The sequence below is a fragment of the Rana temporaria genome, chromosome 2, assembly GCF_905171775.1.
Source record: "Rana temporaria chromosome 2, aRanTem1.1, whole genome shotgun sequence".
NCBI classification, from domain to species: domain Eukaryota; kingdom Metazoa; phylum Chordata; class Amphibia; order Anura; family Ranidae; genus Rana; species Rana temporaria.
The window spans coordinates 64,642,096-64,668,777 of NC_053490.1; the positions used below are offsets into that span (position 1 = coordinate 64,642,096).

A 26,682-nucleotide genomic window follows, 5' to 3' on the forward strand; every position below is an offset into this window, starting at 1 on the left:
CTTACAGGGGTATTAAAAAATTGTGTCAGCGGGTTTACAACCGCTTTAACCACTTCCCGACCTCCTCATGTACATTTACGTCGGCAGAATGGCACGGACAGGCACATCCACGTACCTGTACGTCCTCTGCTAGACGTGGGTGGGGGGTCCGATCGGGACCCCCCCCCGGTACATGCGGAGGTCGGGTCCGCTCGGGGAGCGATCCGGGACGACGGCGCGGCTATTTGTTTATAGCCGCTCCGTCGCGATCGCTCCCCGGAGCTGAAGAACGGGGAGTGCTTCACTGTGTCGGCGCATCGATCGCGTCATCCCCTTTATAGGGAGACACGATCAATGACGTCATTCCTACAGCCACACCCCCCTACACTAGTAAACACATACACAGTGATCCCTAACTCCTACAGCGCCCCCTGTGTTTAACTCCCAAACTGCAACTGTCATTTTCACAATAAACAATGCAATTTAAATGCATTTTTTGCTGTGAAAATGACAATTGTCCCAAAAATGTGTCAAAATTGTCCGAAGTGTCCGCCATAATGTCGCAGTCACGAAAAAAATTGCTGATCGCCGCCATTAGTAGTAAAACAAAAATAATAAATAAAAATGCAAAAAAACTATCCCCTATTTTGTAAACGCTATAAATTTTGCGCAAACCAACCGATAAACGATTATTGCGATTTTTTTTTACCAAAAATAGGTAGAAGAATACGTATCGGCCTAAACTGAGGAAAAAAAAATGTTATATATGTTTTTGGGGGATATTTATTACAGCAAAAAGTAAAAAATATTGCATTTTTTTCAAAATTGTCGCTCTATTTTTGTTTATAGTGCAAAAAATAAAAACTGCAGAGGTGATCAAATACCACCAAAAGAAAGCTCTATTTGTGGGGAAAAAAAGACGCCAATTTTGTTTGGGAGCCACTTCGCACGACCGCGCAATTGTCTGTTAAAGCGACGCAGTCCCGAACTGTAAAAACCCCTTGGGTCTTTAGGCAGCATTTTGGTCCGGGGCTTAAGTGGTCAAGGAACATATTTAACCCCTTAGATCGCCTTAGATGTTAACCCCTCTCCCAGCCAGTGTCATATTTTTAGCATTGATCACTGTATTAGTGTCACTGGTGATGTCAGTGGCAATTAGTTAGTTCCCCCAGCGGCAGATCGCACTATCACAGTCCCAATATAAGTCGTTTATTTCCGCTATTTGTAGTATAATACAAATAATAAAAAATAAAAAAATTCCAGTACATATCCCATATTTTGTAGGCGCTATAACTTTCAAGCAAACCAATCAATATACACTTATTGATGATAGGACCAGTGCAACAGGTGGGGAAATAGCTGAAGTCGATCTTTTGTGGCTTACCCTACAGCAGCTAAAAGGGGGCTAATAATGGTGGTGTAATATAACGTGAGGTCAGAGGTCATTAAATGTACCACTTATCAACTATGTGTTCACTAACTTTACCCATAGCACCCTCCGAGAATAGATATAACAGAGAATATATGTGTGTGTGTGTATATATATATATATACACATACTTGAGGACTGGAGTTGAGAAACACAGCATATACAGTGCCCACAGCAGGACACTGACCCCATATACAGTGCCCACAGCAGGACACTGACCCCATATACAGTGCCCACAGCAGGAGAGTTCCCTCTTTAAAGTGCCAGTGCAGAACAGTGGCCCCTTAGAGTGCTCAGAGCAGGAGAGTTCCCCCCGCTGATGTCTGTCTGTGAAATGATGTGGGAAGGGGCGGGGTTGGGCTGCGCCGCAGCTCAATTCCTATTGGCAGCCACCCGGCTGGCTCCTCCACTGTCCACTCTGTTCTATAATGGCGGCAAAGAGAGTCTCTGCTGCTGGGGCATCATACCTTTTTTTTTTTTTTTTTCTTCTTCTTCTTTTCACTTCAGACTTAACCATTTACCGGAGGAAGGTGGCGAGATTTTCCCGCCGTTCATTTGCCCAACAAATCTCCTTCTGGTATTGCATCATATGTGGTAGTTTTTATTTGTAAATTTATATATATATATATATATATATATATATATATATATATATATATATATATATTTTTTTTTTTAAGTAACCCTTTAACCCTTTAGTGCCTTCGTGGCCCTTCAACCCCCCTTCCCTCCCCACCCCCTGTACCTCCAGTTACCTTTCTGTATCTTCTATTCAGTCTTCTCTTCTATCTAGTTACTTTCTTAAATTGTATCACGCCCTGGATATCTAAAAAATCATACCCTATGCCCTATGCACCCATTAACTCCGCAAATACCATGGAATGTTTGAACTCTGACCACTTTGCCCATGTCTTTTCATATTCCTCTAAGCCGTCTGTGTCACTTAGCCTTAGGGATTCTAAGTTTTGAATCGAGTTTATTTTGTTACACCATTCTTTAATGGGGGGACTTTCCTTGTCTTGCCAGTGACTGGCTATTAGACTTTTAGCAGCTGTTAGAAGATGGGGTAAAAGACTTTTTTGATATTGTTTCATAGGTAATCTGATCCTTTGGTGCAAGCATCCCCATGGATCATCTGGAATCTCTATGTCCGTTATTTTAGTGATTAACTGTCTAATCCTTCTCCAGAACCACTTAATTTTTGGACATTGCCACCATATATGCGCCATATTTCCGATCTGTCTACATCCTCACCAGCACAATTCTGAGGCCTCCTTCTTATATTTATGAGCCTTGTCTGGGGTGATATACCATTGCGTCAGACATTTGTAATTTAGTTCGATTATTTTACTATTAGCTGACGAGGTATGCACTCTTCTCCATATTTGTTTTAATTCGAGGAGACTCACAGAGGATCCCAATTCTTCCTCCCATTTTTTGATATATGGTGGAATGTCCAAATGACCCACTTCTATTAGACATTTATAAATTTTTGAAATAACTCCTTTCCCTGAGTCCCCCTGACAAATTCTCTCCAGGGGACGTAGGTTTTCCACGGATCTATGTGGCTGTGGAAGGGCCTCAAAAAAGTGTTTTACTGACCATATCGCCATTCGTTTATCTCTATTACCTCCCCTCTGGCCTTTAATTCCTCATAGGTACCTAATTTGTCTTGCGTCATGACATCCTTCAACTGAGCATTTTTTTTTTTTTAATCCATTTCCCAGAAATTTTCTCTAACCCTGGTGTAAAATATTTTGAGTCATTTAATGGCATAAATGGTGAGTTAAAATCCAATTTTTCCCTCTTATGAACTTTGTCCCAAATTTTGATAGCGTGCCTTGTAATGCTATGTGATTGTTTATCTAACTCCCTATATTTATCTGGAATCCAGATAATACTCCCTAAACGAGCCTTGCTCATATGGTATTCCATTCTTACCCACCTTTTTTGCTTGGTGTCCCTAATCCAGTCTATCACTCTTGTGAGAATTACTGCTTCATAATAACTTCTTATATCTGGTGCTCCCCATCCCCCTTGTGTCTTATTTTTTTTTAAAGTTGCCCAACTAATACGTGCTTTTTTGCCCTGCCAAACAAATTTTAATAAAATCGTTTGTAGGGTCTTAAAGTACATCTGAGGTAGAGCGATCGGTATGGGGCATCATACCTGATCTAAGGAGGGACTCCGCTGGGAAAGCCTGATGTGAGGGGGGACTTCGCTGGGAATGCATGATGTAAGGGGGGACTCCGCTGGGAATGCCTGATGTGAGGGGGGACTTCGCTGGGAATGCATGATGTAAGGGGGGACTCCGCTGGGGATGCCTGATGTGAGGGGGGACTTCGCTGGGAATGCATGATGTAAGGGGGGACTCCGCTGGGAATGCCTGATGTGAGGGGGGACTTCGCTGGGAATGCCTGATGTAAGGGGGGACTCCGCTGGGAATGCCTGATGTAAGGAGGGACTTTGCTGGGAATGCCTGATGTAAGGAGGGACTTTGCTGGGAATGCCTGATGTAAGGAGGGGCTCCGCTGGGGACACCTCATGTAAGGAGGGGCTCCGCTGGGGACACCTGATGTAAGGAGGGGCTCTGCTGGGGACACCTGATGTAAAGAGGAGCGCCGCTGGGGACATCTGAAGTAAGGAGGGGCTCCGCTGGCAATGCCTGATGTAAGGAGGAGCGCCGCTGGGGACATCTGAAGTAAGGAGGGGCTCCGCTGGCAATGCCTGATGTAAGGAGGAGCGCCGCTGGGGACATCTGATGTAAGGAGGGGCTCTGCTGGGGACATCTGATATAAGGAGGGGCTCTGCTGGGGACATCTGATATAAGGAGGGGCTCCGCTGGGAATTCCTGATGTAAGGAGGGACTCCGGGCTTCCACTGATTCTGCATTATGGTGAGTTGAATAATTTCATTCTATATTACAATGTATTAATAGAAATAATGCACTTTAATCATCCTGACACCATAACAACCATGGTGCCGGGATGATTGAAGAGCCCACACCAGGTGTTTGGAGTATCTTTATCAGCTGATTGTTAAACTTTCTAGAATACACATATTTCTATTGTGGTGTAGGATCTGGGCCTGCTGTCCCTCCATCCCTCTTTCTTTCTCTTTCTTTCTCTCCCTCTTTCTTTCTTTCTCTCCCTCTTTCTTTCTTTCTGTAGCGCCCTACTCCTGAAGAACAGGCGCTGCTCTAAATTTAATGGGGGTCTGAGCTGTTATTTGGTTTGGACCAGAATGATTATGGGCAATTTAGCCTCTGTTCTAGCCATGGCTGTGCTGGGAGTATCCACCATTGATCGCCTGGGGATGTTGTTACCACCCTAGGCCAAGGGTGGCAGCAACCAGGTCATGGTCCATTGAGTGCCCCCCTCGGCAGCCAATCAGTGGAAGTGGTCGCCCCGCTGTGCATGCTGGGGAGGGGTACTTAAGGGACGGAAGCCATTGGTGCAAGGTCATTCGTCCGTCCGCACCTCGTGGCCCGCCTGGCCAGGGGTGCGCATTGTGAATCCTAGCTCTGGGACTACGTTGGCCCACGGCTGCAGCTTCGTCTGGTGGGCCCAGTTGTCTGGCTGGGGCCTGGACCATGCAAGAGGCTGCTACCTTGGGAGAAGGCCTGGAAATTGCATCTAAGGATCCACCATACACGAGAGGCCTGACAGTGTCGCCTGTCGAATCTAAACGTTCTAGTGAAGAAAAGCTAAAGAGATCAGGGTGCTGAATCCTGTGACAGAGGATTCCGGACCAAAACATCTCACCTACAAAGGAAGGTCTGTGGCAGAGACTGTACTTTATTTCGTTTCGCCATCCCGGCTCCTGGGCCAGTGAGAGGGACCTATCCGGGTGAGCAATACCCACTCTGGCTAGAGTGGCAACGAGAACTGTATGCTGGAAGCAGGAGTGTTTCCTTACTTGTGACTATACACCTGAACCTACCTACCCTTCCACCCCTCATCCTTCTTTTCTACTAAAGTTCTCCCAAATAAACCAAAAGAGAAAAGAGGTACATTGTGTGTGGACATTGAAACTCTTCGGACTCTCCTTTCACCCTGGACAGCGAGAACATAGAGGTAACGTGCCACCCAAAATATAACCAGCAGCTCCTGCGGGGGTAGTGCTTTCTTTTCTTTTTTTCTTTCTTTCGGCTCCTTAGATCTGTGTCTAAGGGAAGACCTTGCTACCTTTTTTCGTCTCTGATGAATAGGCAAGCCCTCGAAACGCATCAGTCTGTTGTACTGCTGGAAACTTGGTCTGTTATGTGATATGTTTTAGCGTGGACCTAAAGCCGCTGTCTTTTTTAATGAAAATCAGTGACACAAGGGTCAATTTGTGAGTATAATACTTACCTTTTTACTTATTAAAAACTTTTTGAGGATAATGCACTAGGCCTATGTGCCCTCTGTTTAACCACTTAAGGACCGCCTCCTGCACATATACGTCGGCAGAATGGCACGGCTGGGCATAAGCACGTACCTGTACATCCTCTTTAAGTGCGCAGCCATGGGTCGCGGGCGCGCGCTCCCACGACCCAGTCCGAAGCTCCGTGACCGCGGGACCCGATCGCCGCTGGAGTCCCGTGATCGGTCCCTGGAGCTGAAGAACGGGGAGAGCTGTGTGTAAACACAGCTTCCCCATTCTTCACGGTGGCGCCGTCATCTATCGTGTGTTCCCTTATATAGGGAACCACAATCAATGATGTCACACCTACAGCCACACCCCCCTACAGTTAGAAACACAGATGAGGTCATACATAACCCCATCAGTGCCCCCTTGTGGTTAACTCCCAAACTGCAATTGTCATTTTCACAATAAACAATGCATTTTAAATGCATTTTTTGCTGTGAAAATGACAATGGTCCCAAAAATGTGTCAAAATTGTCCGAAGTGTCCGCCATAATGTCGCAGTCACGAAAGAAATCGCTGATCGCCGCCATTAGTGGTAAAAACATTTTTTTTTTTATAAAAATGCAATAAAACTATCCCCTATTTTGTAAACACTAAGGCCTTGTACACACGAGAGGATTTCCGCTAGAAACGGTCCGCCGGACCGTTTCCAGCGGATAAATCCTCTGGCGGATTTTGATCTGATGGCTGTACACATCATCAGATCAAAATCCCCGCGGAATACATCCGCGGTGACGTGGCCGCGACGATGACGCGGCGACGTGCGCGACCCTAGAAGGTAAATACTTCCACGCATGCGTCAAATCATTACGACGCATGCGAGGGATGGGATCGGACGGACTTATCCGGTGAGTCTGTACAGACGACCGGATAAGTCCGGCGGACAGGATTCCAGCGGATAGATTTCCTGCAAAATTCCTGAAAATAGGCTTCCTCCGGCGTCAAAAAATAAAATAAAGGTATACTGTAGCTCACGCTCGTATGCTGGATTTAATGGTAGAAACTTGTTTCTTAGGGTGAACCACCGCTTTAATAAACACTAAAAGGTTGGAACTCCCTTTAAAGCGGGGGTTCACCCATCAATTTAACAGTTTGAAAAAGCAGTTACATTCCTGGCATGCCGGGAATGCTAACTGTCACATTGGTTGTGCTCTCAACCAAACTGTCAAACCATCCAATGGCTGGTGTCATAACTGATCACATGTGCAGCATCATGGCAGTTGAAGATTAAACAGAGGCCAAGACGCGCCTTAGCAGCCGTCAATCAACTCCTCTTCGCTTAGAAATGCCCATTCCCCGCAGGATTCCCCACTCGGAGCCGGAAAACAAGGGCTCATATAACGATAAGTACAAGTAAAAAAAAGAAAAAACAGCATACTGCAGATGTTAGCAGTATGCTAAAGCTAATGTCAAAAAGTGGATTTTTGGGTGAACCTCCGCTTTAAGATGCATATTCCTTTGTAAGCAGAGTAGTAGTTCAAACTTAGCAGTAGATGGCACTGTTTCATTAGAACTTATTCAAGTGAATCACGGGTTCAAATCAACGTAGCATGCTAGATAACGTGGAGCATTGCTGCTCTGCTGTCTGCAGTCTCATGAGTTTGGTGGAATATGAAATACTAATTGGAAAGAGTTTTTTAGGCCTTTTTCAGAAGGGACGCAGTCCTTACCACCCTCTGAAAAGCAGTCTGTAATAGACCACTTTTGAGAGGGAGATGGAGCAGCTGCTGAAAGGCATAGAGCAAGGTGCTACTGACACCTGTTGTGTGTTTTTTTTCGCTTTTTTAAATTACTAAACTGATTTTACACTACAGGGCCTTATTACAACTGTGAGCCAAGTGCTTAGCTCGAAGTTGCAGTGTGACCCCGTTGTAGGAGTTTTCATTCTCCAGTGATTGTCCTATGAGGCTGCAGGACCCCTGACCCTCTATCTGGACAGTGTTGATTGGCCCTGTGCCGATCACATTCACCCTCCCAAGGAAAAAAAACCTCTAGCAATACACACCAAACTGAGCATGTGCAGCCGTCCCCCCCAAGTCTCTGTTCTTTTAGGAGAGGAATTGGGGACTGTGGAAGAAGGTGAGGATCTTTCGGAAGCTCCCTATAACACCATGCAGCTCGCTGAAGTATACTGTCACACTGAGCCTGCTCCAACCCCGGCCATATTTTCTCTCCACTATGTCTACTCCAATCAATCAGACGGCTCACTAGAGCCGCCTGGTAGTATCTATAGATGTCTGGGGCTGATACCCAGGGCCGGCCTTTGCGGTGTGCGGACAGTGCGATCGCTCAGGGCGCCATAGCAACAAGGGCGCCTGGCGACCGCAAAGATTTTTTAATTCGCCCGCGTATTAAGTAGTGGGCGGGGGGGTGTGCCGCACACTGTGGGTGTCAGGCCGGCGCCCCCCCCCCCCCCCCGCGACTAAAGAGGACCTTTCCGGGTGGCATGGCGTGGTGCCGGGTGCCTGGCTTTGCAGGGGGGGTGCCGTGCAAGCCGCATCCCAGCGAGCCGTCGGCACACCCGGGACCTGGCCGCAGTGATCCCCCTTCTCCTTAGGCAGCTCCGCGGGCCTGAGTCTCGGCTGCCTGTGACTGTCTCAGTCACGCAGCCGAGCAGTGAAGCCTCCTCCCCCTTGCCTGTACTGTGTGTGCAGCACGCGGCAAGCAGGTTATCTGAGCCTGCTTGCTTTACAGGGCTGAAGGGGGGGGGGGGGGTCGTCTGTATTTTAGGGGGGGGGGGGTTCTTTATTGTAGGGGGGTCTGCACTGTAGGGTGTGATCTGTATTGTGGGTGGGGGGTTGTTTTCTGTATTGTGGGGGGGGGGTTCTTTATTGTTGGGGGGGGGGGGTCTGCTGCATTGTAGGGGTTGATCTGTATTGTGGGGGGGGGGGGTTGTTTTCTGAATTGTGTGTGTGTGTGGGGGGGTCTTTATTGTTGGGGGGGGTCTGCACTGTAGGGTTTGATCTGTATTGGGGGGGGGGGGTGTTTTCTGGATTGTGTGTGTGTGGGGGGGTTCTTTATTGTTGGGGGGGGGGTCTACACTGTAGGGGTTGATCTGTATTGTAGGGGGGGTGTTTTCTGTATTGTGGGGGGGTTCTTTATTGTAGGGGGTGTTCTGTAATGTGGGGGGGTTCTTTATTGTAGGGGGGTCTGCACTGTAGGAGTGGTCTATTGTAGGGGGGGTGTTCTTTACTGTTGGGGGGTCTGCACTGTAGGGGTGGTCTATTGTAGGGGGGGGGGGGGGTCTGAATTGTAGAGGGGGTTCTGTATTGTAAGGAGAGATCTGTATTTTAGGGGGAGGGGGTATGCACTGTACGGGGGTCTGCGTAACATGCAGGGGGTCCAGAACTGTTAGGGGGGTGTCTGTGTTACATATAGGTGTCCGGGGCTGTGTAATGTAAAGGTGTGCAGGGTGCTGTGTAATGTAAAGGGGCCCAGAGGTGCAGGGTGCTATGTAATGTAAGGGACCCAGTGGTGCAAGGTGCTGTGTAGTGTAAAGGGGTCCAGAGGTGCAGGGTGCTGTGTAATGTAACGAGGTGCAGGGTGCTGTGTAATGTAAAGGGGCCCAGAGGTGCAGGGTGCTGTGTAATGTAAAGGGGCCCAGAGGTGCAGGGTGCTGTGTAATGTAAGGGGCCCAGTAGTGCAAGGTGCTGTGTAGTGTAAAGGGGTCCAGAGGTGCAGAGTGCTGTGTAATGTAAAGGGGTCCAGAGATGCAGGGTGCTGTGTAATGTAAAGGGGTCCAGAGCTGTGGGGTGCTGTGTAATGTAAGGGGCCCAGTGGTGCAAGGTGCCGTGTAATGTAAAGGGGCCCATCCAGAGGTGCTATGTAATGTAAAGGGGTCCAGAAGTGCAGGGGGCTTTGTAATGTAATGGGGCCCAAAGGTGCTGTGTAATGTAATGGGGTTCAGAGGTGCAGGGGGCTGTGTAATGTAATGGGGTGCAGGGTGCTGTATAATGTAAAGGGGCCCAGAGGTGCTGTGTAGTGTAAAGGGGTGCAGGGTGCTGTGTAATGTAAAGGGGCCCAGGGGTGCAGGGTGCTGTGTAATGTAAAGGGGCCCAGAGGTGCAAGGTGTGGTGTAAAGGGGCCCAGAGGTGCAAGGTGCTGTGTAATATAAAGGGGTCCATTGGTGCAGGGTGCTGTGTAATGTAAAGGGACCCAGAGGTGCAGGGTGCTGTGTAATGTAAAGGGGGCCAGAGGTGCAGGGTGTTTTGTAATGTAAAGGGGACCAGAGGTTCAGGGTGCTGTGTAATATAAAGGGGTCCATTGGTGCAGGGTGATGTGTAATGTAATGGGGTCCAGAGGTGCAGGGTGCTGTGTAATGTAAAGGCGCCCAGAGGTGCTGTGTAATGTAAAGGGGTCCAGAGGTGCAGGGTGCTGTATAATGTAATGGGGTCCAGAGGTGCAGGGTGCTGTGTAATGTAAAGGCGCCCAGAGGTGCTGTGTAATGTAAAGGGGTCCAGAGGTGCAGGGTGCTGTATAATGTAATGGGGTCCAGAGGTGCAGGGTGCTGTGTAATGTAAAGGCGCCCAGAGGTGCTGTGTAATGTAAAGGGGTCCAGAGGTGCAGGGTGCTGTGTAATGTAAAGGGGCCCAGAAGTGCTGTGTAATGTAAAGGGGACCAGAGGTGCAGGGTGCTGTGTAATGTAAAGGGGCCCAGAAGTGCTGTGTAATGTAAAGGGGCCCAGAAGTGCTGTGTAATGTAAAGGGGACCAGAGGTGCAGGGGCTGTGTAATGTAAAGGGGTCCAGAGGTGCAGGGTGTTGTGTAATGTAAAGGGGCCCAGAGGTGCAGGGGCTGTGTAATGTAAAGGGGTCCAGAGGTGCAGGGTGTTGTGTAATGTAAAGGGGCCCAGAGGTGCTGTGTAATGTAAAGGGGTCCAGAGGTGCAGGGGGCTGTGTAATGTAAAGGGGTCCAGAGGTGCAGGGTGCTGTGTAGTGTAAAGGGGCCCAGAGGTGCTGTGTAATGTAAAGGGGTCCAGAGGTGCAGGGGGCTGTGTAATGTAAAGGGGTCCAGAGGTGCAGGGTGCTGTGTAGTGTAAAGGGGTGCAGGGTGCTGTGTAATGTAAAGGGGTCCAGAGGTGCAGGGTGCTGTGTAGTGTAAAGGGGCCCAGAGGTGCTGTGTAATGTAAAGGGGTCCAGAGGTGCAGGGGGCTGTGTAATGTAAAGGGGTCCAGAGGTGCAGGGTGCTGTGTAATGTAGAGAGGTCCAGAGCTGTGGGGTGCTGTGTAATGTAGAGAGGTCCATTGGTGCAGTTGTGGAGAGAGGGTACACAGTAGTGACAGAGATATTGAAGGATGCAGGGGGCACAGTGGGGTGTTTTTACATTTTTACCGGGGGGCAGATATAGAATCCGCCCCGGTTGCCAAATGCTCAAGGTACACCTGGCAGGCCACAGGCGGATTCTGCCGGAAAGACGGCATGGCGGCTGTCCTTGCCTTGCTATGAGGAGCTCATATGCAATGCGCACTGAAAAGACAAAGGAGGGCAAAAATCCACAGAAGCAGGCAGCGGATGTGAAAACTTTTTTCTGTAAGTAAATTATTTTTTTATAAGTGCAGTGTACTGCTTAATGTCTGTTTTGTATTTTCTTTTTTAAATAGGGTGTTTCTTAAAGGAACTGTAAATGCAAAAGTTAAAAAATACTTTATTGTAATTATGTTTGATATTTGATAGTAAATTTACAGGTAGTGGTATTATACCATGTGATTTACTTTATATGTGGAGTTATTATAGCGTGTGATTTACTTTATATGTGGCGTTATTATAGCGTGTGATTTACTTTATATGTGGCGTTATTATAGCGTGTGATTTACTTTATATGTGGCGTTATTATAGCGTGTGATTTACTTTATATGTGGCGTTATTATAGCGTGTGATTTACTTTATATGTGGCGTTATTATAGCGTGTGATTTACTTTATATGTGGCGTTATTATAGCGTGTGATTTACTTTATATGTGGCGTTATTATAGCGTGTGATTTACTTTATATGTGGCGTTATTATAGCGTGTGATTTACTTTATATGTGGCGTTATTATACCGTGTGATATACAGTATATGTGGCGTTATTATAGCGTGTGATTTACTTTATATGTGGCGTTATTATAGCGTGTGATTTACTTTATATGTGGCGTTATTATAGCTTGTGATTTACTTTATATGTGGCGTTATTATACCGTGTGATATACAGTATATGTGGCGTTATTATAGCGTGTGAATAAAAGTTGTATTTTTATCATAGCTTGTAATCTTTTTGTTGGGAACTTAACGGAATGGAAGGCTTTAAATGGAGCCGGTATTGGAGAAATGGGTGTGGTCACCGAGGGGTGTGGTTACCAAGGGGCGTGGTTACTGAGGGGCGTGGTCACTAGGGGGCGCTGTAAAGCTTTCTCGCACAGGGCGCCTAAAGGCCTAAGGCCGGCCCTGCTGATACCCCTCCGTCTCATTTAGCCAGTGACAGTATACATCCCTTAAAGCGGGAGTTCACCCATTTAAAAAAAAAAAAAAAATCTCCCCTTAGCTTCCTGCTCGTTCGGTCTAGGGGAATCGGCTATTTATATTAAAATATGTGCAGTACTTACCCGTTTTCGAGCTGCATCTTCTTCCGTCGCTTCCGGGTATGGGTCTTCGGGAGCGGGCGTTCCTTCTTGATTGACATTCTTCCGAGAGGCTTCCGACGGTCGCATCCATCGCGTCACTCGTAGCCGAAAGAAGCCGAACGTCGGTGCGGCTCTATACTGCGCCTGCGCACCGACGTTCGGCTTCTTTCGGAAAATCGTGACGCGATGGATGCGACCGTCGGAAGCCTCTCGGAAACCTGTCAATCAAGAAGGACCGCCCATTCCCGAAGCCCATACCCGGAAGCGACGGAGAGGATGCGTCTCGTAAACGGGTAAGTACTGCACATGTTTTAAAATAAATAGCCGATTCCCCTAGTAATAACGAGCAGGAATCTAAGGGGGAAAAGTGCCCTCTAAGGGTGAACCCCCGCTTTAACTTTTGGGCGTTTATTTGTCCATATAAATCTGTCAAACAAAGATTGTACCTGCTTAACCACTTAAGGACCGCCTAACGCCGATATACGTCGGCAGAATGGCACGGCTGGTTCGAAGCTCCGTAACCGCGGCACTCGTGGACCCGATCTCCGTTGGAGTCCCGCGATCGGCCCCCGGAGCTGAAGAAAGGGGAGAGCTGTGTATAAACACAGCTTCCCCGTTCTTCACTGTGGCGCTGTCATCGATCGTGTGTTCCCTTATATAGGAAATCACAATCGATGACGTCACACCTACAGCCACACCCCCCTACAGTTAGAAACACAGATGAGGTCATACATAACCCCATCAGCGCCCCCTTGTGGTTAACTCACAAACTGCAATTGTAATTTTCACAGTAAACAATGCATTTTAAATGCATTTTTTGCTGTGAAAATGACAATGGTCCCAAAAATGTGTCAAAATTGTCCGAAGTGTCCGCCATAATGTCGCAGTCACGGAAAAAAATCGCTGATCGCCGCCATTAGTAGTAAAAAAAATAATTAATAAAAATGCAATAAAACTATCCCCTATTTTGTAAACGCTATAAATTGTGCGCAAACCAATCGATAAACGCTTATTGCGATTTTTTTTTACCAAAAATATGTAGAAGAATACGTATCGGCCTAAACTAAGAAAAAAAATAGTTTTTTTAGATATTTTTGGGGGATATTTATTATAGCAGCAAGTAAAAAATATTGCATTTTTCTCAAAATTGTCGCTCTATTTTTGTTTATAGCGCAAAAAATAAAAACCGCAGAGGTGATCAAATACCACCAAAAGAAAGCTCTATTTGTGGGAAAAAAAAGGAGGCCAATTTTGTTTGGGAGCCACGTCGCACAACCCCGCAATTATCAGTTAAAGCGACGCTGTGCCGAATCGCAAAAAGGGGCCTGGTCCTTTAGCTTCATTTTGGTCCGGGTGTTAAGTGGTTAAAGAAAGTTTTAGGTATATCGATGGGGAGTGTCTGAAAATGGTACAGGAACTTCGGCAGGATGTTCATTTGACTTTACATAGTTCTTTTGTTCAAAGTTGGTCGAAATGAACTATTTAAAGTAGGGCTGTTATTGATTACAATTTTTGTGTTCGATTAATGTTTTTTTTTTTTATATTTTTTTTTTATCGATTAAGCGACTAATTTCGATTAACCACTTAAGGACCGGACCAATATGCTGCTACATGACCCAAGGGTTTTTTACAATTCGGCACTGCGTCGCTTTAACAGACAATTGCGCGGTCGTGCGACATGGCTCCCAAACAAAATTGGCGTCCTTTTTTTCCCCACAAATAGAGCTTTCTTTTGGTGGTATTTGATCACCTCTGCGGTTTTTATTTTTTGCGCTATAAACAAAAATAGAGCGACAATTTTGAAAAAAATGCAATATTTTTTACTTTTTGCTATAATAAATATCCCCCAAAAACATATATACATTTTTTTTCCTCAGTTTAGGCCGATACGTATTCTTCTACCTATTTTTGGTAAAAAAAAAATCGCAATAAGCGATCGGTTTGCGCAAAATTTATAGCGTTTACAAAATAGGGGATAGTTTTATTGCATTTTTATTAATTTTTTTTTTTTTACTACTAATGGCGGCGATCAGTGATTTTTTTCGTGACTGCGACATTATGGTGGACACTTCGGACAATTTTGACACATTTTTGGGACCATTGTCATTTTCACAGCAAAAAATGCATTTAAATTGCATTGTTTATTGTGAAAATGACAGTTGCAGTTTGGGAGTTAAACACAGGTGGCGCTGTAGGAGTTAGGGTGCACCTAGTGTGTGTTTACAACTGTAGGGGGGTGTGGCTGTAGGACTGACGTCATCGATCGTCTCCCTATAAAAGGGATGACTCGATCAATGCAGCGCCATTGTGAAGCACGGGGAAGCCGTGTTTACATACGGCTCTCCCCGTTCTTCAGCTCCGGGGAGCGATCGCGACGGAGCGGCTATAAACGAATAGCCGCGCCGTCGTCCCGGATCGCTCCCCGAGGGAATCCAACCGCCGCATGTATCGGGGGGGTCCCGATCGGACCCCCGACCCGCGGAAAGGCAGGGACGTACATGTACGCCAATGTGCCTGTACGTGCCATTCTGCCGACGTATATCTACATGTGGCGGTCGGGAAGCGGTAATTATAACGCACATACAGATCCAACTACTTTTAGCTGATCTCCTTGCAGGCCGATTCCCAGTGCAGCTACCAACCACTGGAAAAATGGATAGCAGGATACAAAAAACACACAAAAGCAGCGCTTGATGGGAATAGCATTAAAACTTTTATAGTCTTCAAGTAGGTAACCAAATAAATATTGCACTGAAGATAAAATCGATGTAGCTACCAAAACTGTAAAAATAGTGCGAGTAATACCAAACGGTAGCAAAAGCAGTCATAAAAACATGTAGCCAAGTATGATACTGGTAAAAAAATGTGTACAACGATACCACTGCTGAATCCAGATGAGGAGAGGTAATCATCAGTCCGTCGGCATGTAGATGTCCCATGAAGGGAACTATCACAACTCCCAGTGGATGGCTGTAGAATCCCAGGTTGATAGAGGGAAGTGATAGAGGGAAGTGTAACAGCCCTTGTGTGTGGCAGATAGTGAGGTCCCGCTGGCATGTAGATATGAAGGCACAGCAAAGGATCCCTTCAGATGGACACGGCAAGACCTGCCTGTGTGTGTGACGTTACTGGATCTCCGACAGAACTCCCTGAAGGCCCAGAAGCCGGCGGAGAGGTGAGTACCAATCAAAAGAATGTTGATCGATCAAAAAAATTAAAGATTAATCGATGAATTATTGGTAATTTTCACAGCCCTAATTTAAATTCAAAAGAAAGGTAAATAAGGCTTTCATTTATGGTTGAGTCATCAGGATTCACGTGAAGGCAAAGTCATATCACAATATTTATTGTGGTGAACCAAAAGAATGAAGGAATTTTAAGTGAGAATGGCTGCCTATGGGATACTGTCAAATGTATCTCCTAAATAGACACTAAAGAATCAATGGGCCAGATTCACGTAGCTCAGTGGATCTATAGATCCGCTCGATCTACGTGAATTAAGATCCGCTCCCGCAAGTTTAGGAGGCGAGTGGCTAATTTACAAACCACTTACCTCCAAACTTGCGACGGCGGATCCTAAATCCCCCAGCGGAATTCAAATTCCGCGGCTAGGGGAGTGTCATATTTAAATCAGGCGCGTTCCCGCGCCGATTTAAATGCGCAGGCGCCGTCCGCGAAATTTCCCGGCGTGCATTGCTCCCACTGACGTCGCTAGGACGTCAGTGGTTGCGACGTTTACGTAAACGACGTCCGTCCGTATTTGAGAACGACTTACGCAAACGACGTTAAAAGATTTAAATTAGACGCGGGAACGTCGGCTATACTTAACATTGGCTGCGCCTGATAAAAGAAAGGGTAAGTATACGACGGAAAACCGCTACGGAAACGACGTAAGAACACTGCGACGGGTCCGCGTACGTTCGTGAATTTGCGTATATCGCTGATTTACATATTATTTTTCGTAAAACAGCGGGACCGCCCCCGGCGCCATTTTTAAATTGAAAAAAAGATCCGACAGTGTAACACATTGTAACACTGTCGGATCTTAGCCCTATCTATGCGTATCTGATTCTATGAATCAGGCGCATAGATAGGACCAGTGTAAGTCAGAGATACGATGGTGTATCTGTAGATAATACACCGTCGTATCTCTTTGTGAATCTGGCCCAATATGTCTAATAAAAAAAACCCATGCAGTTCCAGCTGTTTGCTTTTCAGAGCCAAGGAGCATGTGATATTCGAATTCTTTTTATTGCCAAGTGAAGTGACTCAGGCCTGCTGAGTGCCGGGATATATCCATGTAGTCATACTCCAGTCTTGCCTGTTACTGGGAGTAGGTGCAGCAATTATCAAGCTGACAAGTCACAGGTTTGTGCTTCAGTTGGGAGTGACATTGCGTGACACTCTATAAAGAAACAGGTCTGCTGTTAGCCATTCGGGCTAAAGTTCACAAAACAGAGGGTTGGTATATAGAAACGAGGGAACTGAAGTCACCACCCTTTTTACAAACATAAATGCAGTATAAGATAAGCAATCAGTATCAGAAGAACAGACAGTGAAGACGCCTAAGTCTTCTGAAAAGAAGCTGGGTGACAATGGGGTTTATTTACAAAAGGCAAATCCACTTTACACTAGCGAAAACGAGTAGGAAAAATGCAGCGCTAATTATATGTGTACAAGAATATTAACCACTTAAGGACCGGACCAATACGCAGCTAAATGACCCAAGGGGTTTTTACAATTCGGCACTGCGTCGCTTTAACAGACAATTGCGCGGTCGTGCGACGTGGCTCACAAACAAAATTGGCGTCCTTTTTTCCCCACAAACAGAGCTTTCTTTTGGTGGTATTTGATCACCTCTGCGGTTTTTATTTTTTGCGCTATAAACAAAAATAGAGCGACAATTTTGAAAAAAAATGCAATATTTTTTACTTTTTGCTATAAGAAATATCTCCCAAAAACATATCTATTTTTTTCTCAGTTTAGGCCGATACCTATTCATTTACCTATTTTTGGTAAAAAAAAAATCGCAATAAGCGTTTATCGATTGGTGTGCGCAAAATTTATAGCGTTTACAAAATAGGGGATAGTTTTATTGCATTTTTATTAATTTTTTTTTTTTACTACTAATGGCGGCGATCAGCGATTTTTTTCGTGACTGCGACATTATGGCGGACACTTCGGACAATTTTGACACATTTTTGGGACCACTGTCATTTTCACAGCAAAAAATGCATTTAAATTGCATTGTTTATTGTGAAAATTACAGTTGCAGTTTGGGAGTTAACCACAGGGGGCGCTGTAGGAGTTAGTGTTCACTTTGTGTGTGTTTACAACTTTAGGGGGGTGTGGCTGTAGGACTGACGTCATCGATCGAGTCTCCCTTATATAAGGGATCACTCGATCGATATGCCGCCACAGTGAAGCACGGGGAAGCCGTGTTTACATACGGCTCTGTCATGGTCTTACCTCTCTCCTGTCTCCTTCGTTTGACATGTGATCTCCAACGTGTTTCATGTCTCCCTGTTGAAGCCACTGTGGGCAATCATGAGGAGTATGAGGTGAGCAATATCCTGGACTCACGCCTGGTCCGCGGTCGGGTGCAGTTTTTGGTCCACTGGCGTGGTTATGGTCCAGAGGAGCGTTCCTGGGTTCCCTCCGCAGATGTCCATGCTCCTGCCTTGCTCCGAGCCTTCCACGCACGCTTCCCTCAGAAACCGTTTTTTGCACCGCGGAGGAGGGGCCCTTGAGGGGGAGGTACTGTCATGGTCTTACCTCTCTCCTGTCTCCTTCGTCCTACCACCCTCAGTCCAATGGGGCCGCAGAACGATCCAATCAGGCCTTGGAGCAATTCCTTCGTTGCTATGTCTCCGATCACCAGGACAATTGGGTTGACCTCCTGCCTTGGGCTGAGTTTGCCAGGAACACGGCGGTGAACTCTTCCTCTGGGACGTCTCCCTTCATGGCCAATTATGGGTTCCAACCTGCCGTGTTACCGGAGCCATTCTCTCCCCAGGATATTCCGGCTGTGGAGGATCACCTTTCCGTCCTACGCGCCTCTTGGGTACAGATCCAGAAGTCCCTTGAGGTCTCTGCGCAGCGCCAGAAACTCCAGGCTGATCGCAGACGAGCGCCTGCTCCTTCCTACCAGGTCGGAGACCGTGTATGGTTGTCCACTCGCAACCTCAACCTTCGAGTGCCCACTCCCAAGCTGGCTCCTCGCTTTGTTGGTCCCTTCCGAGTGCTTCGCAGGGTAAACCCGGTAGCCTATGCCCTTGCGCTTCCTCCTGGCATGCGGATCTCCAACGTGTTTCATGTCTCCCTGTTGAAGCCACTGGTGTGCAATCGCTTCACTTCCTCGGTTCCTCGGCCTCGTCCGGTCCAAGTGGGCAATCATGAGGAGTATGAGGTGAGCAATATCCTGGACTCACGCCTGGTCCGCGGTCGGGTGCAGTTTTTGGTCCACTGGCGTGGTTATGGTCCAGAGGAGCGTTCCTGGGTTCCCTCCGCAGATGTCCATGCTCCTGCCTTGCTCCGAGCCTTCCACGCACGCTTCCCTCAGAAACCGTTTTTTGCACCGCGGAGGAGGGGCCCTTGAGGGGGAGGTACTGTCATGGTCTTACCTCTCTCCTGTCTCCTTCGTTTGACATGTGCTGGCGGCCATCTTGGTTTCTGGGTCTCTTGTAGCCTCCCACCCTGCGGCTCCTCCTTCCCACTGGGAGGAGCTGGATGCCTGGCTCATATATATAGGAGTCTGTGGCTTCAGTTCCTTGCTTGGTCCTCCTGTGTTCACATGCTTCTAAGACTGCTGCTGCTTCTGGTTCCGATCCTGGCTTCGTCTGACTTCCCTGCTGGTTCCTGATCCTGGCTTCGTCTGACTTCCCTGCTGGTTCCTGATCCTGGCTTCGTCTGACTACCCTTCTGGTTCCTGACCTCTGGCTTCGCAAGACTCTGCTTCGGTTTCACCATCCGTTTGGACTTTTGCTTTACAGCTTGATTTTCAATAAAGCCTTCTTATTTTCACTTATCTCTTGTTGTACGTCTGGTTCATGGTTCCGTAACAGGCTCTCCCCGTTCTTCAGCTCCGGGGAGCGATCGCGACGGAGTGGCTATAAACGAATAGCCGCGCTGTCGTCCCGGATCGCTCCCCGAGGGAACCCGACCGCCGCAAGTACCGGGGGGGGTCCCGATCGGACCCCCGACCCACGTCTAGGCAGGTACGTACAGGTACGTTGATGTGCCTGTCCGTGCCATTCTGCCGACGTATATGTACATGAGGCGGTCGGGAAGTGGTTAAAGACCACCATAAGCACGTACACGGCGGCGCGCTCACAACCCAGTCCTGAGCTCTGTGACCGCGGGACGCACGGACCAAATCACCGCCGGTGTCCCGCGATTGGGTCACAGAGCTGAAGAATGGGGAGAGGTAAATGTAAACAAACCTCTTCCCGTTCTTCCTAGTGAGAGTTCAAAAAAATAGGGAAGGGGAATAACAATAAGGCACTCACATTGGCCCACATCCGAAATATTGGTTCAAAAAAAGAAAAGTTGTGCTACACTGGGTAGCGACATGGCGGACTTTAGAGGGCAATAACAGGGACATTTATCGTTATAAAAATAAAGTTTAATTACAAAGTAGTACGTATACAAATAAATTTCTTATTAAAAAATGTTATCAAAAAAGAGAACATAGATACATATTTGAGCAATAAAACGTCTCGCCGACGCGTTTCGCCTTGCGGCTTCTTCTGGACGAGTTGTATGGTTTTATAACATGGAAGTATTGCTACTTGTATGTGTCTGAAAGAGAATTATACATTTATAACATACAGATAACATAAAGACATAATCTAATAAAATATTGAGAGTCAGCATGCAATGAAGCCAAATATAGTACCAATTGAGTTGGTGGTCATCCGCATCCATCACACATCATTGGGGTAGTGCCAGAAATAAGTGCGTTAGCTGTTAAAACAAAGAAAAATAACCAAAAACAGAAAAGCAGTGTATATCTCAGTGTATATATAAATATATATACAGACGTTATGCGCGTATATGCGTGCATGTTAGTACGCCTGAGCAAACAAAAGGGAAGGGGGGAGGGGGGCCAATGAAAGACCTACCCGGGTAACAAGGAGAAAGAAACGATCTCCTGATGGTATGGGAAGCCACAGTACTATTAGATTCTGAGAGAAGAAAGGGGGGCAAGTAAATATATCTGTGCATATACTGGAACACAATGAACATGTAAAGATAGTAGCCAAAAAGTTGTAAAGAAATCATCAAATATAATTATAAACAATGGCTAGGTTACCTCAAGGGTAGTATAAAAGGCAACAACCGGGACCAGCAAGGCAGAAAACAGGTGGAAAAGACCTTGAGGGAAAATAGATTCCGTCGCTAGGTGACCCCACTGTACTGTCCACAATAAAGGGCAGATCAGAAGGCTTTAGAGACCTGTGTATAAAATAGCCATAGTAACCAGTATGCACAGCGGATAAAAATAGCAAGTAAGCGGAGATCAGAATAAAGTTTTACCTTGAAGCCTACGAAGTAGTGTGTGTCCCGGGGAGGTAGCAGCCTGTGCTCCACGCCGAGAGGACGGCTGGAGCACACTTAAATAGGCATACTGACGTGGGCGTGTCGCGTCGAAAAGACGCGATGACGTCATCGTCATCGCGCCAGAAGCTGCGGCGCATAGATGTAAAAAGATCAGCTGGAGCTGGGTGGGCTCCAACCAATGAGCGTCTCTGTGTTGGTGCTGACGTGTGCGGCCATGTTTCCCTAGCCCAACGATACACATCAGTTGGGCATGAATGTAGGCGGGGCAGCAGCGCTGCGGCATATAAACATAGAGAGATCAGCCGAGGCTGAATGGGCTCTAACCAATGGACGTCTCTGTGTCAATGCTGACGTAAGCGGCCATGTCTGCCTATCACAGCGATACCCATCAGTTGGGCGTGACTGTAGACGGGGCGGCATCGATCAGAATCATGGTCATGCCGACCCCCAGGCTAGAATAAAAGTAAAGAAAAGGCCGCATCAACAAAACAGCGTGGACAGGAAAATAGATCGAGACAAGGATATAGGAAATTGGTAGTAGTTAAATGGCCCAATAGTGAAGGTCAATCACATCAAAGCAAAAGAGCCTCGGCAGGGGTACCCCATTTATAAGAGCTCAAGCAGTCAAAATGATGCAGTATAATTAATTGACCACAAGGTGGCAGATATTAGACAGGACAAAAAGGGCCTGTAACAACCGAGACTGGTAACCATACAGGATTCAACTGCATGCTGACAGTCAATAGGTCTAAAAACGAAATTTATTCAAATATTGCAAAAAATAAAATAAATATTATCACATTCTATCAAATTCCCTGATCGAAAATATTTGGAATTGAGTTGTGTTGTCTCACATTTATATCTTATACATATATATACATACATATTGGTTTTCAGAAAAAAGTTTATACAAACAGATTTTAAAAAAATAAAATAAAGAGCAAAAAATATATATCGAATAATTTCTCTTATATTATTTTAATTCACTTATGTGTGGATATCCATCTATTCATATATCCATATAACCGTATCCATATATTTTAAAGGGTCAAGTATGGATACAGGACCCTATTCCTTGTTCTCCTAAATACATAGATACATTTCTAGAATGGAGTAGAAATGACATGTTTCAGCAATGGATCTATCAACAGGGCAATGTTTAGGGAGGACATGTTGAGGGGCTCAAAAGATTGGTCACCTACCAGAGATTGGCAAGGTGGTAATTAGTGGTACAAAATATGGTTAGGTATTCAGAAAGGATTTGAAACTTAGGGTGTCGTTAAGGCCTGGAAACTGGTTGGCGCGTAACTTGTGAATCCAACGAGTTTCGCATTGTAAAACACGTTGGTCAAAGTTCCCCCCTCGTGGATCCTCGTATATACTCTCCAAAGCTGTAAATTTGAACACATTAGGTTCATATTTATGCCCAAATGCTATGTGATGGCCCATAGTGGTGTTCAATAGGCCATTGGTCGCATAATAGGTGTGGTCTTTAATCCGTTTCCAAAAGGGTCTTATCGTTTTACCAACGTAAAAACAGCCACATTTGCATAGGATTAAATAGACCACTCCTTTTGTTTGGCACGTAATGTGTTGCCTGATTTTGTGTTTTTGTCCATTTGGTAGTAGGACATCAGTCCCCACAATAAGATACATACAAAAGTTACATTCCCCACACCTATAAAGACCTGGCATCTCACGTTTTTTATCGCTGGATCTGATGTAATTACTAGTGACCAAATGGTCACGAATGGATCTAGCCCGTCTGAAAGTGATTTCAGGCTTTGGCCCAATGTATTTTGTTAGTATTTGGTCAGACGTTAGTAGGTGCCAGTGTTTCTGTATTATTTCACGTATTTCTACGTGTTGATTAGAGTATGTTGTAATTACTCTAGTAGTATTACGGTCGGTTGGTTTCTGTCTACGTAGCAGAAGATCACCTCTTAGTTTACCATTAGCTTTAGCAAATGCTCGTTTCAAGCATTTTTTGCTGTATCCCCTTACTCTTAGTCTAGTATATAAGAGGTCTGCCTCAGATTTAAATTTTTGGTTATCTGAGCAATTCCGTCTGAGACGTAGATATTGTCCAAACGGAATGCTCTGGACTAGAGACTTCGGGTGAGCACTGCTGGCGTGGAGGATGGTGTTACCAGCCGTAGGCTTCCGGTATAGAGATGTGCTTACATTGCCATCTTCTGAGATATAGATGGTTATATCTAAGAAGGCCAGTTCGGTTGTACTTGAGTTCATTGTGAACTTCAAGTTGTAATCATTTTGGCCTAGTTTGGTCATGAAGATGTTGAGGCCTTCTGATGATCATCAGAAGGCCTCAACATCTTCATGACCAAACTAGGCCATCTATATCTCAGAAGATGGCAATGTAAGCACATCTCTATACCGGAAGCCTACGGCTGGTAACACCATCCTCCACGCCAGCAGTGCTCACCCGAAGTCTCTAGTCCAGAGCATTCCGTTTGGACAATATCTACGTCTCAGACGGAATTGCTCAGATAACCAAAAATTTAAATCTGAGGCAGACCTCTTATATACTAGACTAAGAGTAAGGGGATACAGCAAAAAATGCTTGAAACGAGCATTTGCTAAAGCTAATGGTAAACTAAGAGGTGATCTTCTGCTACGTAGACAGAAACCAACCGACCGTAATACTACTAGAGTAATTACAACATACTCTAATCAACACGTAGAAATACGTGAAATAATACAGAAACACTGGCACCTACTAACGTCTGACCAAATACTAACAAAATACATTGGGCCAAAGCCTGAAATCACTTTCAGACGGGCTAGATCCATTCGTGACCATTTGGTCACTAGTAATTACATCAGATCCAGCGATAAAAAACGTGAGATGCCAGGTCTTTATAGGTGTGGGGAATGTAACTTTTGTATGTATCTTATTGTGGGGACTGATGTCCTACTACCAAATGGACAAAAACACAAAATCAGGCAACACATTACGTGCCAAACAAAAGGAGTGGTCTATTTAATCCTATGCAAATGTGGCTGTTTTTACGTTGGTAAAACGATAAGACCCTTTTGGAAACGGATTAAAGACCACACCTATTATGCGACCAATGGCCTATTGAACACCACTATGGGCCATCACATAGCATTTGGGCATAAATATGAACCTAATGTGTTCAAATTTACAGCTTTGGAGAGTATATACGAGGATCCACGAGGGGGGAACTTTGACCAACGTGTTTTACAATGCGAAACTCGTTGGATTCACAAGTTACGCGCCAACCAGTTTCCAGGCCTTAACGACACCCTAAGTTTCAAATCCTTTCTGAATACCTAACCATATTTTGTACCACTAATTACCACCTTGCCAATCTCTGGTAGGTGACCAATCTTTTGAGCCCCTCAACATGTCCTCCCTAAACATTGCCCTGTTGATAGATCCATTGCTGAAACATGTCATTTCTACTCCATTCTAGAAATGTATCTATGTATTTAGGAGAACAAGGAATAGGGTCCTGTATCCATACTTGACCCTTTAAAATATATGGATACGGTTATATGGATATATGAATAGATGGATATCCACACATAAGTGAATTAAAATAATATAAGATAAATTATTCGATATATATTTTTTGCTCTTTATTTTATTTTTTTAAAATCTGTTTGTATAAACTTTTTTCTGAAAACCAATATGTATGTATATATATGTATAAGATATAAATGTGAGACAACACAACTCAATTCCAAATATTTTCGATCAGGGAATTTGATAGAATGTGATAATATTTATTTTATTTTTTGCAATATTTGAATAAATTTCGTTTTTAGACCTATTGACTGTCAGCATGCAGTTGAATCCTGTATGGTTACCAGTCTCGGTTGTTACAGGCCCTTTTTGTCCTGTCTAATATCTGCCACCTTGTGGTCAATTAATTATACTGCATCATTTTGACTGCTTGAGCTCTTATAAATGGGGTACCCCTGCCGAGGCTCTTTTGCTTTGATGTGATTGACCTTCACTATTGGGCCATTTAACTACTACCAATTTCCTATATCCTTGTCTCGATCTATTTTCCTGTCCACGCTGTTTTGTTGATGCGGCCTTTTCTTTACTTTTATTCTAGCCTGGGGGTCGGCATGACCATGATTCTGATCGATGCCGCCCCGTCTACAGTCACGCCCAACTGATGGGTATCGCTGTGATAGGCAGACATGGCCGCTTACGTCAGCATTGACACAGAGACGTCCATTGGTTAGAGCCCATTCAGCCTCGGCTGATCTCTCTATGTTTATATGCCGCAGCGCTGCTGCCCCGCCTACATTCATGCCCAACTGATGTGTATCGTTGGGCTAGGGAAACATGGCCGCACACGTCAGCACCAACACAGAGACGCTCATTGGTTGGAGCCCACCCAGCTCCAGCTGATCTTTTTACATCTATGCGCCGCAGCTTCTGGCGCGATGACGATGACGTCATCGCGTCTTTTCGACGCGACACGCCCACGTCAGTATGCCTATTTAAGTGTGCTCCAGCCGTCCTCTCGGCGTGGAGCACAGGCTGCTACCTCCCCGGGACACACACTACTTCGTAGGCTTCAAGGTAAAACTTTATTCTGATCTCCGCTTACTTGCTATTTTTATCCGCTGTGCATACTGGTTACTATGGCTATTTTATACACAGGTCTCTAAAGCCTTCTGATCTGCCCTTTATTGTGGACAGTACAGTGGGGTCACCTAGCGACGGAATCTATTTTCCCTCAAGGTCTTTTCCACCTGTTTTCTGCCTTGCTGGTCCCGGTTGTTGCCTTTTATACTACCCTTGAGGTAACCTAGCCATTGTTTATAATTATATTTGATGATTTCTTTACAACTTTTTGGCTACTATCTTTACATGTTCATTGTGTTCCAGTATATGCACAGATATATTTACTTGCCCCCCTTTCTTCTCTCAGAATCTAATAGTACTGTGGCTTCCCATACCATCAGGAGATCGTTTCTTTCTCCTTGTTACCCGGGTAGGTCTTTCATTGGCCCCCCTCCCCCCTTCCCTTTTGTTTGCTCAGGCGTACTAACATGCACGCATATACGCGCATAACGTCTGTATATATATTTATATATACACTGAGATATACACTGCTTTTCTGTTTTTGGTTATTTTTCTTTGTTTTAACAGCTAACGCACTTATTTTTGGCACTACCCCAATGATGTGTGATGGATGCGGATGACCACCAACTCAATTGGTACTATATTTGGCTTCATTGCATGCTGACTCTCAATATTTTATTAGATTATGTCTTTATGTTATCTGTATGTTATAAATGTATAATTCTCTTTCAGACACATACAAGTAGCAATACTTCCATGTTATAAAACCATACAACTCGTCCAGAAGAAGCCGCAAGGCGAAACGCGTCGGCGAGACGTTTTATTGCTCAAATATGTATCTATGTTCTCTTTTTTGATAACATTTTTTAATAAGAAATTTATTTGTATACGTACTACTTTGTAATTAAACTTTATTTTTATAACGATAAATGTTCCTAGTGAGAGTGTCACTGATCGTCTGTTCCCTGTCATAGGGAACGATGATCAGTGACATCACACGCCAAGCCACGCCCCCACACAGTAAGAATCACTCCCTTAGGGCACACTTAACCTCTTCAGCGGCCCCCTACAGGTTAACCCCTTCACTGCCAGTGTCATTTTCACAATAATAAG

General features: G+C 45.6%; 1 long non-coding RNA gene across 1 annotated transcript; it reads left to right on the forward strand.

Annotated features, from left to right (window-relative positions):
• Positions 1-25,371: 25,371 nt before the first annotated feature.
• Positions 25,372-26,459, forward strand: LOC120928526. Its single transcript, XR_005747203.1, has 3 exons — positions 25,372-25,787; positions 25,916-25,978; positions 26,137-26,459. It is a non-coding gene; the product is annotated as an uncharacterized LOC120928526 (long non-coding RNA).
• The last annotated feature ends 223 nt before the right edge of the window (positions 26,460-26,682 follow it).